The sequence below is a fragment of the Rhea pennata genome, chromosome 17, assembly GCF_028389875.1.
Source record: "Rhea pennata isolate bPtePen1 chromosome 17, bPtePen1.pri, whole genome shotgun sequence".
NCBI lineage: Eukaryota > Metazoa > Chordata > Aves > Rheiformes > Rheidae > Rhea > Rhea pennata.
This window is the reverse complement of record NC_084679.1, coordinates 4,395,667-4,407,572: the sequence shown is the minus strand read 5'-3', so window position 1 is coordinate 4,407,572 and position 11,906 is coordinate 4,395,667.

The window sequence follows — 11,906 nt, the reverse complement described above, 5'->3', positions numbered from 1 at the left end:
GCTCGGCTCTGCCCGGGCCGCGCCGTCCCCGGCTCTTCGCGGGCAGGTTGCGCGGCGGGACCTGAGGCGGGCGGCGCGGGCGCCTCGGCAGCGGGGCCTCCCCGGCCCTCGCCGACCCGTGGTCTCCTCAGGTCCCTCGGGTTTTTTCCCCTCAGTTCTGTGTGATTTTCCCCTCTGTTCTGTCTGATTTTCCCCTCAGGTCTGATTTTTCCCCTGAGGTCTGTCGTGATTTTCGCCCCCCTCCGTTCAGTCCCCCCTCACCACACTGTCCTCCCTCTCCACAAGTGGCTTCTCTCCTCCACGTGAAGGGGCTCTGGCGGCTCGGGGTTGCCTGGTGGCCGCTGGAGAAATGGGGGCAGCTTCGGAAAGTGTTTCCCGAAGCCAACGTGGACGTTTATTGCCCAGTCCCTGGTTCACAGGGATGTCCTCAGCCTTTGGTATGTTTTCCCTCGTTGCGCTGTGCATCTACGTAGGCTCCAGGCTGTGAGAAACGCGGGGCTGGCCCGCTCGTGCGGCCCAGTCCGGGGGAGCTGCGGTCACCGCCGACGAGTTTGCACAGACAGCTCTGCTGAAACTGAACTGTCGGCTTCCTTCAGGTCCGAGCCGTTGGCCCAGCGCCGAGCAGAACAGGACCACGGCTGCTTGTGCTTTGCTGATGACAACTCTGATGAACGCAAGTTAACGTTTCTTGTGGGGATTGATTAAAATGTGAGGGGTCTGGTATTGCACTTAGTGCTGAAGGTTTTCACACTGAAGATGGCACAAAGTACTCAGAAGTAGGGTTTGATCCCAAAAGAGTCCTGTCTCCATTCTGCTGAGGGAGCCACACACGCTACGTGGCACTAGGTGGACTTGCCAGCTGGATTTGTTTAGGGTTTTTCTCTTACTCAGGTCAAAAAGAAAGGCTAAGGATGCCCAAATCCACCTTTAACTGAAATGAGGTGCCGTTCTTAGAGCAGCTGAAGTGATCTGAATGCACTGAGCTGTGCAGAAGAATGTCACTGATTTATAAATGTCAAATAGCTACCAAGCAGCCCACACAAGAACCTCAGTGAATTCCTACCTCTGACCCGCTCCTTAGCTCCCGCAGCCACACAGGCTGGTTTAGAGCCCCATACTGTAAGCCTCACACAAGTTACAGCTGATCAGCAAATGTCAGAGGGGACCGAAGGTCAAAATTTCCATAAATTAGGCCCTGGCTTGGTACCTATCACGTAATGGGGTTCTCTGGCCAGTTAATTATGTGAACTGCAGTCATTCAACCCAACAGTTTCCCTGCAGCCCTATTTCCCTGCCCCTCTCCTTAAGTGGTGAGGCTGTAGCTGCAAGAGGAGGGAGTGTCTTCAAAACTGCTTTCCTCCAAGGAAAAAAGGAGCAGAACAAAGGACTTGGACACTAGACAGGAGTGAGCATGGTATCCTTTCCTCCTACAGAGATATATTTTAGCTTGTGAAAAATGTATTTTTTCCAAATCTTGTTTTGAGAAACTACAGTTCCATTTTTCCTGAAGCTAAAGAGCATATATTTTTTAAAAGTAAATTTCAGCACAATACACATGTTCAGCATGGAAGTGTGTGTTCATCGTAAACCATGGGTTTGCTGAGCTCTAAACAACTGAAAAGCTAGGAACTGTTGAGCAGCCCCAAGGATTCGTAGAAATAGTGACTTAACTTATGACTGGCTAAAATACTGTTGGGTTGTGCAGGGCATGTGTGTGCACATATTATGGTAGAGCTGTTATTATTCAGCTATTTAAAGTTAGACCTGGGTAGCTCACCTAAGATGGAACTCCTGTGTGAAGCACAGGGTGGGCAGGTGGTAAGAAATACCTCCTGTCCTGAAGGCTATAATAGGAATGACTTGTTCTTTAGGCACAATTCTTCCTGGAGCAACAGGGTCCAGCTCTTGGCCAGTGAATATTTGGCTAAATAAAAGGTCGGTGAAGAATATAGAGTGCAGACAGAGAGGTATGCTGGGTAGGTTGAATTAGCCCTGCTGAAATAGGACATAAATAATGTGCAGTGCCCCTCTAAAGAAGAAAAACAACAAGGGGGGGATTTTTGGCTGAGGTAATGTTGCTCTACTGAAATCATCCTTGGGTCAGCAGTTCCTAATTTACTGGGCATTGGTATGTTCTAATGTCTTGGCTGAGAACAGGGGAACTGGTTCCTTGTGTGTATGGTGGAACAACAGTGAGGGAGAGTCTAGAGGGAAGTTTTCTGAAGCAGCTGAGTGTAGACCAACAGGTGTGAATGTAGTGGTACAGGGGCAGCAGTGTCTGAAGGCATAGACTGTGGCACAGTCTGGCCTCAGCGTGGCATAGGCTGGCCTCTACTACCAGCACTAACCCTGAAGGAATAACTTTGCTTTGCTGGGAATTTGAGTACAAAACAACAATAATTAAGGGGGCAAACAGCAGAAAGCTAGGGAAAATTCCTGCAGGACTGCATATGTTAAGAGTCACTCTCAGACAGAGCTGTATTTCTGAGGATGCTAATTAAAGCGGTCTTTATGAAACCCACAGAGTTCTCATAGACTCTTCAACTTTTCTTCTCTTGCCTATTTTGTTAACGAAAAGAACTCCAGGCCCAGTCCTGAAATGGTTGAAACAATGTGCTTTGCTGGGAGCTGCAGGAGTGTGGTGTTGCCCAGGACCAGAGAACTGCTGTGTGCCTGGCATGTGATGCTGCGCTTGGGACTGGCAGCTCTTCTCAGGTAATGAGCAGAGGGTGTGCTGAGGGTTGTGTGGTCTTGACAGATTCCTCAGGTGACTAATGAGGCTTTGTCTCCATGCTTGGATGCCACACCTTGCTGCTGGTCGCCTTGTTGAGTACCAAGGGAACTCATATCTCACACTGTTCTCACTAGTGGTGTTCCTAGTTTCTCCTCACAACCTCTCTACCACCATGGCCTTTTCTCTGCCTCCTTTCCCTCTAGATTCTGGCCAGGTGCCTATCTCCAGTACAGCTTTGATACAATATCCACCAGCCCCTTTTGGCCATGAACATTATTTTAATAAGATGTATCATGAACAGTTGGATCACCAGGACAAAATGACACAGCACTGGTGGAAACTCATGAGTGAGAGGTTATGTGGGTGGTGGGGGCTGGAAGCCAGACAGCCTTCCTGATGCAGGCAGACCTGCTTCTGGGTAGAAGCCCTTACCCCACTGAATCCCCGAGGTTCAGGCTACTAGATGCTTTGGTGAATCTTCTGCCTTCTGTTTCCCTAGCTATTCTCTTTGCTAGATTCAAGTGCTTTAGGAATCTACCATCTCACAGGCATGGCAGAATGTCAGCATCACGTGCTAAGTTTCCTTCCACTTCTGCCAGGCTTGAAAGATGAATACAGTGAGGGAAGAAAGAGACAGGATACAAACACCTACATTTGGACTTCTTCTGAAGCAAGCTGGGTGGCAAAATGGGAAGAATGTTAGGAATGTCCATTCTGGGTAACGATCAAACTCGATCATTTGGGAACACCCACAACATAACTAGTCCCAGTAAGACAGGCTTGGGCCACAGTTGGACTTAGCTGTGTTCTTTGGTTCCCTTTGAAGAGGTGCAATCTTTCCTCTCTGCAGTATGTCCTGACAGTGGTATTAGGAGCATCAGCATCACTCAAGCTGAGGGAAATGCAACAACAGAATAGGAGCTACATGCATCATGCCCAGACCACCGTTGACTGGGACCTTTTGGAGTTTTTTACCTCAACACAAAATGACCCAAAGCAAGAGGATTTCATATCGCCACTCACAGCATGGGTCCAGATGATGATACAAACAGCAGGAAGTACTTCTGTAGTGCTGGACCTGGAAATCACATGCCAATAAGGATTTATTTCACATAGCAGCATGGCAGAGATCGAACTGAAAGAGCCTTTTCTCTGAAAGCAGAGGCAGTTAATCAAGAGATAAAAATCACCTCCTTTAATGAAGAGTCCCACTCATCTATTTTTAGGCAGCTCCCACATCAAATTCTTTTGATGTGGACTCTTGAGTCTTGACTGTCTGGTCAAGTGAAGGCCAAAGCCCAGAAGGAACCAAACTAAAATAAGCATTTGACTCTGAGAAATCTCTTGAGAGATAACTGGTCTCCTTGAAGTGTCCTGAGATATAGCTTTGCCAAGCCACCATGATTGCTTGTAGCTTATTTCTCTCTCCCGTTAGCACTGCATCAATTCTGCATTGTGGATGCTGTGTAGCTCCCTCAAGTCATGGTTGCACCTGTGCAAGGCCCCTTTACCCTCATCAGATAAACATTCCCTCACAGCAGTGAACTGGAACAAACTGTCTAGCAGAAAATGGGAACCAAAGCCACAGAATCTCCTTTTGGGGCGTTCAGGAGTGGCTGTTCTTGGCAATAAATCAAAGGAAGCAAATTCCCTTTGATTATTCTGGGCTTAACGTAAAGACAGTACATCTTCCAGACAAGATGTGAGAGTTTGCTACTGTAGTCAAGTAGGATGATCTTTAAAAAACACGCATAGGGCTAGATGTGGTAAATGTTGCCTGCTTACATTTGACTGCAGTCTGCACAGTTTGTGCCACAATCAAGGCAAAAAAATAACTGAACGCTATTACAGAGCGAGCAAAGGGTCCAAAGCACAGGGAAATCATCATAAAGACTTCTGCTGACTTTGCTTGCTTTTGAATAGGGCCCTACATGCAGACTATTCAATTGCCAATTGAGTCCTGTTGGCGTTTGCTGATACTGTTACACACTTGAGTCAAAACACACTTCCCTGCCTCACTGCCCTGGCGAAAGACCTGCCCGTTATCCTGTGAAATTTCCTCTGCTTGTCTGTCAGGGCTGCTGTGCTGTAATCTTGGAGGATAATCAACAGCGAAACCATTCATAAATCACAGCTTACAGAAAAGACGCCGGTAGGGTCTTAAATTTCCAGCTAGCAAGGCCATCATTTCAACAATGACAGTCAAAGGGGAGATTATGAATTCTTTTACATGGAAAAGTTTTTCTTGGAAGAGCAGCCCTCTTTTTAGTTGCCTGTAAATACAGTCATGTGGATTTGATTTCTACATGGCCCTTCTGCCCACTTGTAGGGAGCACTCTGCAACCCCAGTGGGCCTGTTCTCACACCAAACCGGCATGTAGAGGGACTGCGGCAGGATTTATATAAGGTATCAGAAACAAAGAACTAAAACTTTGTCCAGTGCTAGTAGAGGCCAAATGGGCCATCTGTTTGGGAGGCAGTGGCAGGAAGTTCCACAGAACTATTCCCGTTTGTTCAAGTCTACCACAGCTCTGGGTCTGATCATAGAATGTGAATAAAATGGATCCCCTATGTTGTGGTATAAGTAAAGCCTTTAGAGTTTACCTCTACTTGCACCTTGTGAAGTTTAGGGCTGTATGAGTACAGGGAAGTGAGTCTACAGCCCAAAACATTAATGTAGGGGGCTGCACTGAACCCCACCTACAAGAGGGGTCTCTGATCCAGACTCTGCCTGTCTCTGATCCAGACTGAGTATTGGCTTGCTTTGCTCATCTGGACCAAGCGCTGTATCTAGGAAGAAAGGCAGAGAGGTTCTCTGCAGTCCTTGCCCTCACTGCTGCAGATGACAACTGGCAGTGCTTGCCACATCTCTCTTCAAGTCCAGAAGACTGAGTTCCAGCTAGGCTCCACGCTCATCCTCATGGCTGCCACTAGACAACTCAGCTGGAAAGAGGCTATATGTCCAGTGCAAGTCTGGGATAGCAACCCTTTACAGCATGATTTCCTGCTAACTTTAACAAGATCTATTTGAATAATTACTTAGACCAAGGTCTGACCTTAGCTGCTTCCCCATGCACAGGGCAAAGTAAGAGAGCATTACTGATCAGAGGTGAATTCACTTTAACAGACCTATCCATTTTCAGAATCGCTGGTAAATACCTAGGACTTGCTTGCTGCTATATGTCTAATGGTTTGGTTTCCAGGTGCTGAGCACTGATGTCCCTGTAGTAACAGGTAACTTGAGCCATGCAGAGCTTGAAAACTAGAGGGATGTGACTTTTAATCTGCACAGAATTTAGTGTCATCCTTGCCTGGGGCATTCTTTCTCATTATCAGGGCCTCTGAGAGAGAAGGGTGAACAGATTATTTTTTAAAAATGGCTGATAACTATGCATATTTAGAGCTCTCTTATTATTTAAAAAGAGCAAGTTAGTTAGCTCAGTTAAGCTACTAGAGATTGTGGAGCCTGAAGGAACCGATTTTTTAATTAAAGAAAAAATGTCAAAAACAAATCCTCCTTCATGGACTGATCTTTTTTTTTTTTTTCATTTGCAAATGAAGCATCATCTCTACTATGGGAAAATACATCTTGTAAAGCCTGATGATGAATCCTGTGAAGGGGCAGAGTCAGAAGAGTGAAAGCCTGGAGAAGACATAATGGGGACAGAAGAAAGACCATGTGGAGGAATACAGGCTGCTAAGACATCTGACATGCTTTCCATGTTAGTTTTCCATTCAGAGGGAGAACTAGATGGTTCTCTGCTGGCATGTTTACACTCTCTAATTTCTAGATATGCACTGTGCTTCCTACTTCTGTTTTTCTAGCCTACTTAGTTTTGTGACAAGCAAGGGAAAAATATCACAGTGGGAAGGATGCTTCTGTTCTAAGTCAGGTCAAAGAAAAACAAAAGCATGCCAAAAACTACCCTGATGAATTAAAAAATCTTTAAAAAGAGCAAAACATTTCCCAGTTTAAGACTTTATGCATTAAAAAAAATGATGGAAGAAGCATGGATAACAGTGAGGATGACTCTCTCCAAAGAAAGAAAGTTTTTTCAGATTTTATTTTGTAAGTGATGGTTTAAAATGCAGCATCTGAGGAGAGATGTAAAGCCTCACTGAGCAGCTTAAAAATGCAGAAAATGCAGTTCTTTTGACTGAAAAACATACATGTTATATTCCTGGCTAGCCTATGGGGTTAGTGTTGTGCCTCTTTGATTTGTGATACAATATTCCCTCCTGTGATGTCTAGCAGTCAACGGCAGATTTCTTCTCCAGGCATCCACTCCATTTAGCTCCTTTGTAGAGCTTGGAAGGACAACTAAAGCTCTCAAATTGTCTGTTGAGACGTGGCATGTTGAACACAGGGAATGACGTAGTGACACGTGTTGGACAGTGGGGAAATGCCTTCATAAGCCTCTTAGCTCTATTTCCTTCAGCTCTAAATCAGGTATGACATGACATAAAAGATTTGTGCACCATTTGGAAACCTGAGGATTGGAAGACCGTCTTCTTCCAAGAGCAGTAGCTCTCAACCTGTGGCTTATGGAAGGAAACCAAGAAAAACAAGTTATTGTCAAATTAAATTCACTGTACAGGAGCTGCATCACCACTGAGAGTCTACAAATTAAAAAAAAAAAAAAAAAAAAAAAAAAAAAAGTCTGTCCTGTGGACCTCTTCAAATTAAAAGTATTTTGTTCCCATGTCTAAACTAATATCCTACTGAAAGCCAGTTGCTTCAGAATCTCATTGTCTCTTGATGAAAGAAAGGGAGCCAAGAACTGAGCTATCTTGAAGGATCTCAATCCCTAGGCGCTGAAGCTCAGTAACTTTGTTTTTAGACATCACTGAGTTGAGAAAACAGTTTCCTTCTGTTTATCTTTATCAGCAGGCTCTTAGCAAATCCCTCACACACAGCTCTGTCCTGTCCCAGGCTATCCAAGGACAACTTTGTATCACTAGGAATCTACTACTATCTCTTCTGATTCTGTGATAAACTAAGACAAAGACAGACTGACCCCTGTGTCTGTGGCACTCAGAGGGACTGACTGTACCTCTGTAGCTGCTGTTTGGCGGCAGTATCTGGCCGTGCTGTATCCAGCTGCCTAGCAGCTGTGGCTGAAACAACACCTCAAGGCATGAGATTCAAGCTGGGGATACACTGGTCAAGCAAAACCCTCTGAATTTTACCAAACTGCCATCAAAGTTTTAGGAGTGGTGGATACCCAAGTGTGGTCACCTGTCCACTCACAGCCAGGCTGAGACCACTGGCGTCATCAGTTAAATTGGTTTGAATTGATGATGTGCAGATTAAAAGCTTCACAACCCAGCCCCCATTATGCATGCGGCCCCACTTCCTTTTGTATTTCTTTAATAGAAAAATAACAGGAAAAGCAATTACTGGCCATGCGAAATATAAGCTCATACAATATTTCCTATAAGGCTTCAAGCAACTCCTTGTTAAAGCAGATAAGTTAATCTATCTTTTTGTGCAGGTCACAGTAGGTTTTCAGCTTTAAATCATTATGGTACGGTAACTAATGGCATTTACCATAGAAATGACACTGAAAAAACAATGAATCCAGGCAATTATTAGGTGTATATTTCCAGTGAAAACAACCCACATAAAGACAGTGTCAGTAAAAAGGATGATTGATCATCTGTATTTTGCTCCCTTGCATTTTCTTAACCATTTTCTTTACCATGTAGTATTAACTCTAGTGCAATTACTGTAATGAAATCTACTAGGGGACTTCTCAGCACAAGGAATTCTGGCACTGCCAGGAGGGGCTCAGCATGGCTTTCTACCCTTGCAGGTTGAAACTGCATAACCAGAGGAGTACGATCCCTTCGGGCATTCAGCTTTCAAAAAGACCACATTAAGAGCTTTATCAGATTTCTTTTTCTTTTTTCTGTTTTGAATTTTGACAAAATGCTGTATGGTCCAGTCTTGACTCAGAGCTCATTTAAAGTCTATATAAAGGCTCTAGTTGACTTTAATGAGCAGTGCTGTGAACCCTAAAGCTGCTACATGATCAAAACTCCCACTGAATTGTAAATATGTAGGAGTTTTGTTTGCATTGCAGATACAATATTTGGCTACAATGCAGGGATACTTGGGATTGTTTTCTGTAGTGTTTTTTGTGCCTCTTTCATATGCCAAGTAGTTTTACTGGACCATATATAATTACAATTTTCTTTATTAGGTTAAATAATTGGCCGGATTCAATCTCAATGAACAACAAGCACAACTGAAAGCTACTGAAGTCAGTGAGTGAGATTTGCCTTCTCTCAGAATACATATGGTGTTCAGTTTCTGGCCACTGGTGTGAGAGAGCCTGTTCTCATGGTGCATCTGGTCCACCCATGTGCCATGGAGAGATGTTCTGACATTGAACCCACAATATAGATTTTTGCAGAGGGCAGGGCAGGTCTGTGAAGTAATGAGATGCAAAGAAAATCAGTGTATAATGGAAAAAATGTGTAATACACGAGAATATTTTATTTCAGGTCTCTTCAGAAAAAAATCGAGGACAAGACCAAAGCTTGGAGCTCAGAGCTTCTCGCTGAGTGGCATAATTCTGGACAGCCCTTGGAAAGGTGTGTCACTTGTTCTCTAGACTGCCACAACACCCTGGGATGCTGTAAAAATAGTTGGCAGTGCCTGATTGACAGGCAAGAGACGTGTGACCCTAAATTATGATGTTTTCCTTTTCATGATGAAATGAATGCTGCCTTAGACAGAGGCTGAAATACATCTGTTTGCGGTGGGAGTGCCATTTTAGACCCATTTCTTTTGAAACTGGGGCTGGAATTGCCAGGGATCAGCAGAGCTCTGGGCTCACAAAGAGGGCACTGTCTTTGAGGAATCTTTACATAAGCCCTGCACAACCAAAGCAACAGGAGTTTGCACAGCTGCTGCTGGAAGCAAACATGTTCTTTTAGCTGACCTGTGCTGATGACTTCGGGCGTTAAATCTGACGCTTTCCAGATGTATGGCCCTCTCTTGCCACAGTTCACAGACATTTGGTCCCCAGCTAAAAAGGAAAATAATAACAATAATAATAATAAAAGGGTGCTGTAAATACCACATTGTAGTGTATATTCCAGACATTTACATTTACAGATTGTATGGTCCAATGCAAAGGTAAGTGGCATTATGCTGTCCTGGGAGTCATATTTTGAACCACATTTGCTTCAGAGTTAATTAGTGTTGCATCTACCTTCAGTCTAATCACTGGTTGAGCACCTCCTTCAGAGAAGGTGGCTAATTATCTAGAGCTCCTTTTACCTGTTGGGAATTGGTGATTTTTTGTGTCCGTGAGCCTAAGATCCCCAGGAACTATCCACAATCTGTGACATTGCCCATGAGCGTTCACAGGACAAAGATATAATCCCAAATAATCAGTATGTTATGCTTTGTGCCTCATGGCAAACCGGATCCTTGCACATCCAGACACAGATTTACCAGGCAGGATACGACAGGATGCTTGTGAAGTGTTGGCTGCAGAACAAGTGACAGGGAAAGGGCTCACTCCTCCCTCACACCATGTCCTGATTCCATCTCTGCTGCCACAAGGTTACAAGCTGTGCTGTAAAAGTCACTGATGACTGCACAGCAGGCTCTGAGACCAGGTTGTTCACTTGCTTCTCATAATGAAATGGAACTTCATCCTTGCTCCAGACCCAGCATAAATTGTTCTCTTTCCCAGGATGGATATTTTTAACAATAACTCCCTCCCCTACAAAACTTGGGCATTGAGGTGTTCCTAGGGAGGGTGATGGAAGGGTGTGGGTTGGCTGAAAAGGATCATTTATTTTATTCCATTTTATTTAGGTGTGGTATTTATAAAGTTTCCATAATTGGCAGCAAGAGAAAGTAAAATAATCTGCTGAACTGAAGACTGCTCCGGCACAGACAGCTGCAGCCCAGCCTCTCTTCCGCCTACTCTGCCAGTTCTCTCAAGTATGGTTTGAGGACCACCTTCAATGAGATCAAAAGGTGATTTTCCCAGTGCTTTTTCCCCACACTGCTTACTTTCACAATCTGCCAGCTGGGTGCGAGTAGTGAGACAGGACTCAATTCTGGCCTGCCTTGAACTGTGAATTACTGTAGGGAAGACAATAGTGCAATGAAGGTGAAGTTAGATCCCAGACAACCTACAATGCCCAAGAGATATGTTCTTATTATGGTGATTTGGGGCATCCAGGGAAGCAAGTACTCAAAACAATCTGCTCTTTAATTACCTGGTGACTCCTCGATCTCTCTAGCTTGGAGGATTGCCAGTTGCAGTATCCTAGGAAAGGACCCTAGAAATATGGGACAGAGAGCAGCTGAGAGAGGGTAGTCATTTGGTGCTTATTTCTATAGGACTTTTTAGCTACAAGATGGTTAGCTTCTTAAATTTTTCTTCCTCACTTTACTTGCTTTCTTACTAATTGCACAGTCTTGTGGAAGGGGGGTTCCCTTCCTCCAAGCATTATAAAAGGCATAGTAAAATGCATCATTTGTGTATCAGGGGAATTTTTAACCTGTGTTTCTCTTTCTGGTTGTGAAGAAATGCTACTGTTTTCAAATTTTTCATGGAATAAAATTCCAAAAACTTGTGGTTTGCAGAGGCCAAAGAGTTTTACTCTGACAATTTTTGATCAAAAGTAAATGTTTTGTAATTCTTCAAATTGACAAATGTTCCTTTCGTTTGTTCAATTAACCCAAAAAGCTTTACTTCAACTCGATTCAACCCTAAACATCAGCCTCTCTTTGCACTGAGTTTCCTCCTAGCAGCTCAGGCCAGGAACATAATGCTCCTATTTTTCAGGGGACAGTTCTTAGCTCCTATCATGTCTCACAGACCTTAGAGTCCACTCTGCATCAGAGAGCATGTAATGCTCTAGAAAACAGCCTGTAGGAAAGATGAGACATCTAACCCACAGCTCCAGTGAGGCAGGGTACTTATAGGGAAATGAGACTTTAATGGTTTATTGAACACATTCAAATCAAAACATAGTTTTCTGGTTTTATTCCAACCGGCCCCGAAGAAAATATTGCTTCTTGACTTTTCTTAATTGAAAAAAGTGTGTATTTTTATTTCTTTATTCTGAGAGAAAAGAGGGTTCAAAATTGGGATGTTTTTCTCCCTGAAAATTTCAATTTTGTGAAAACTGCCTTCTT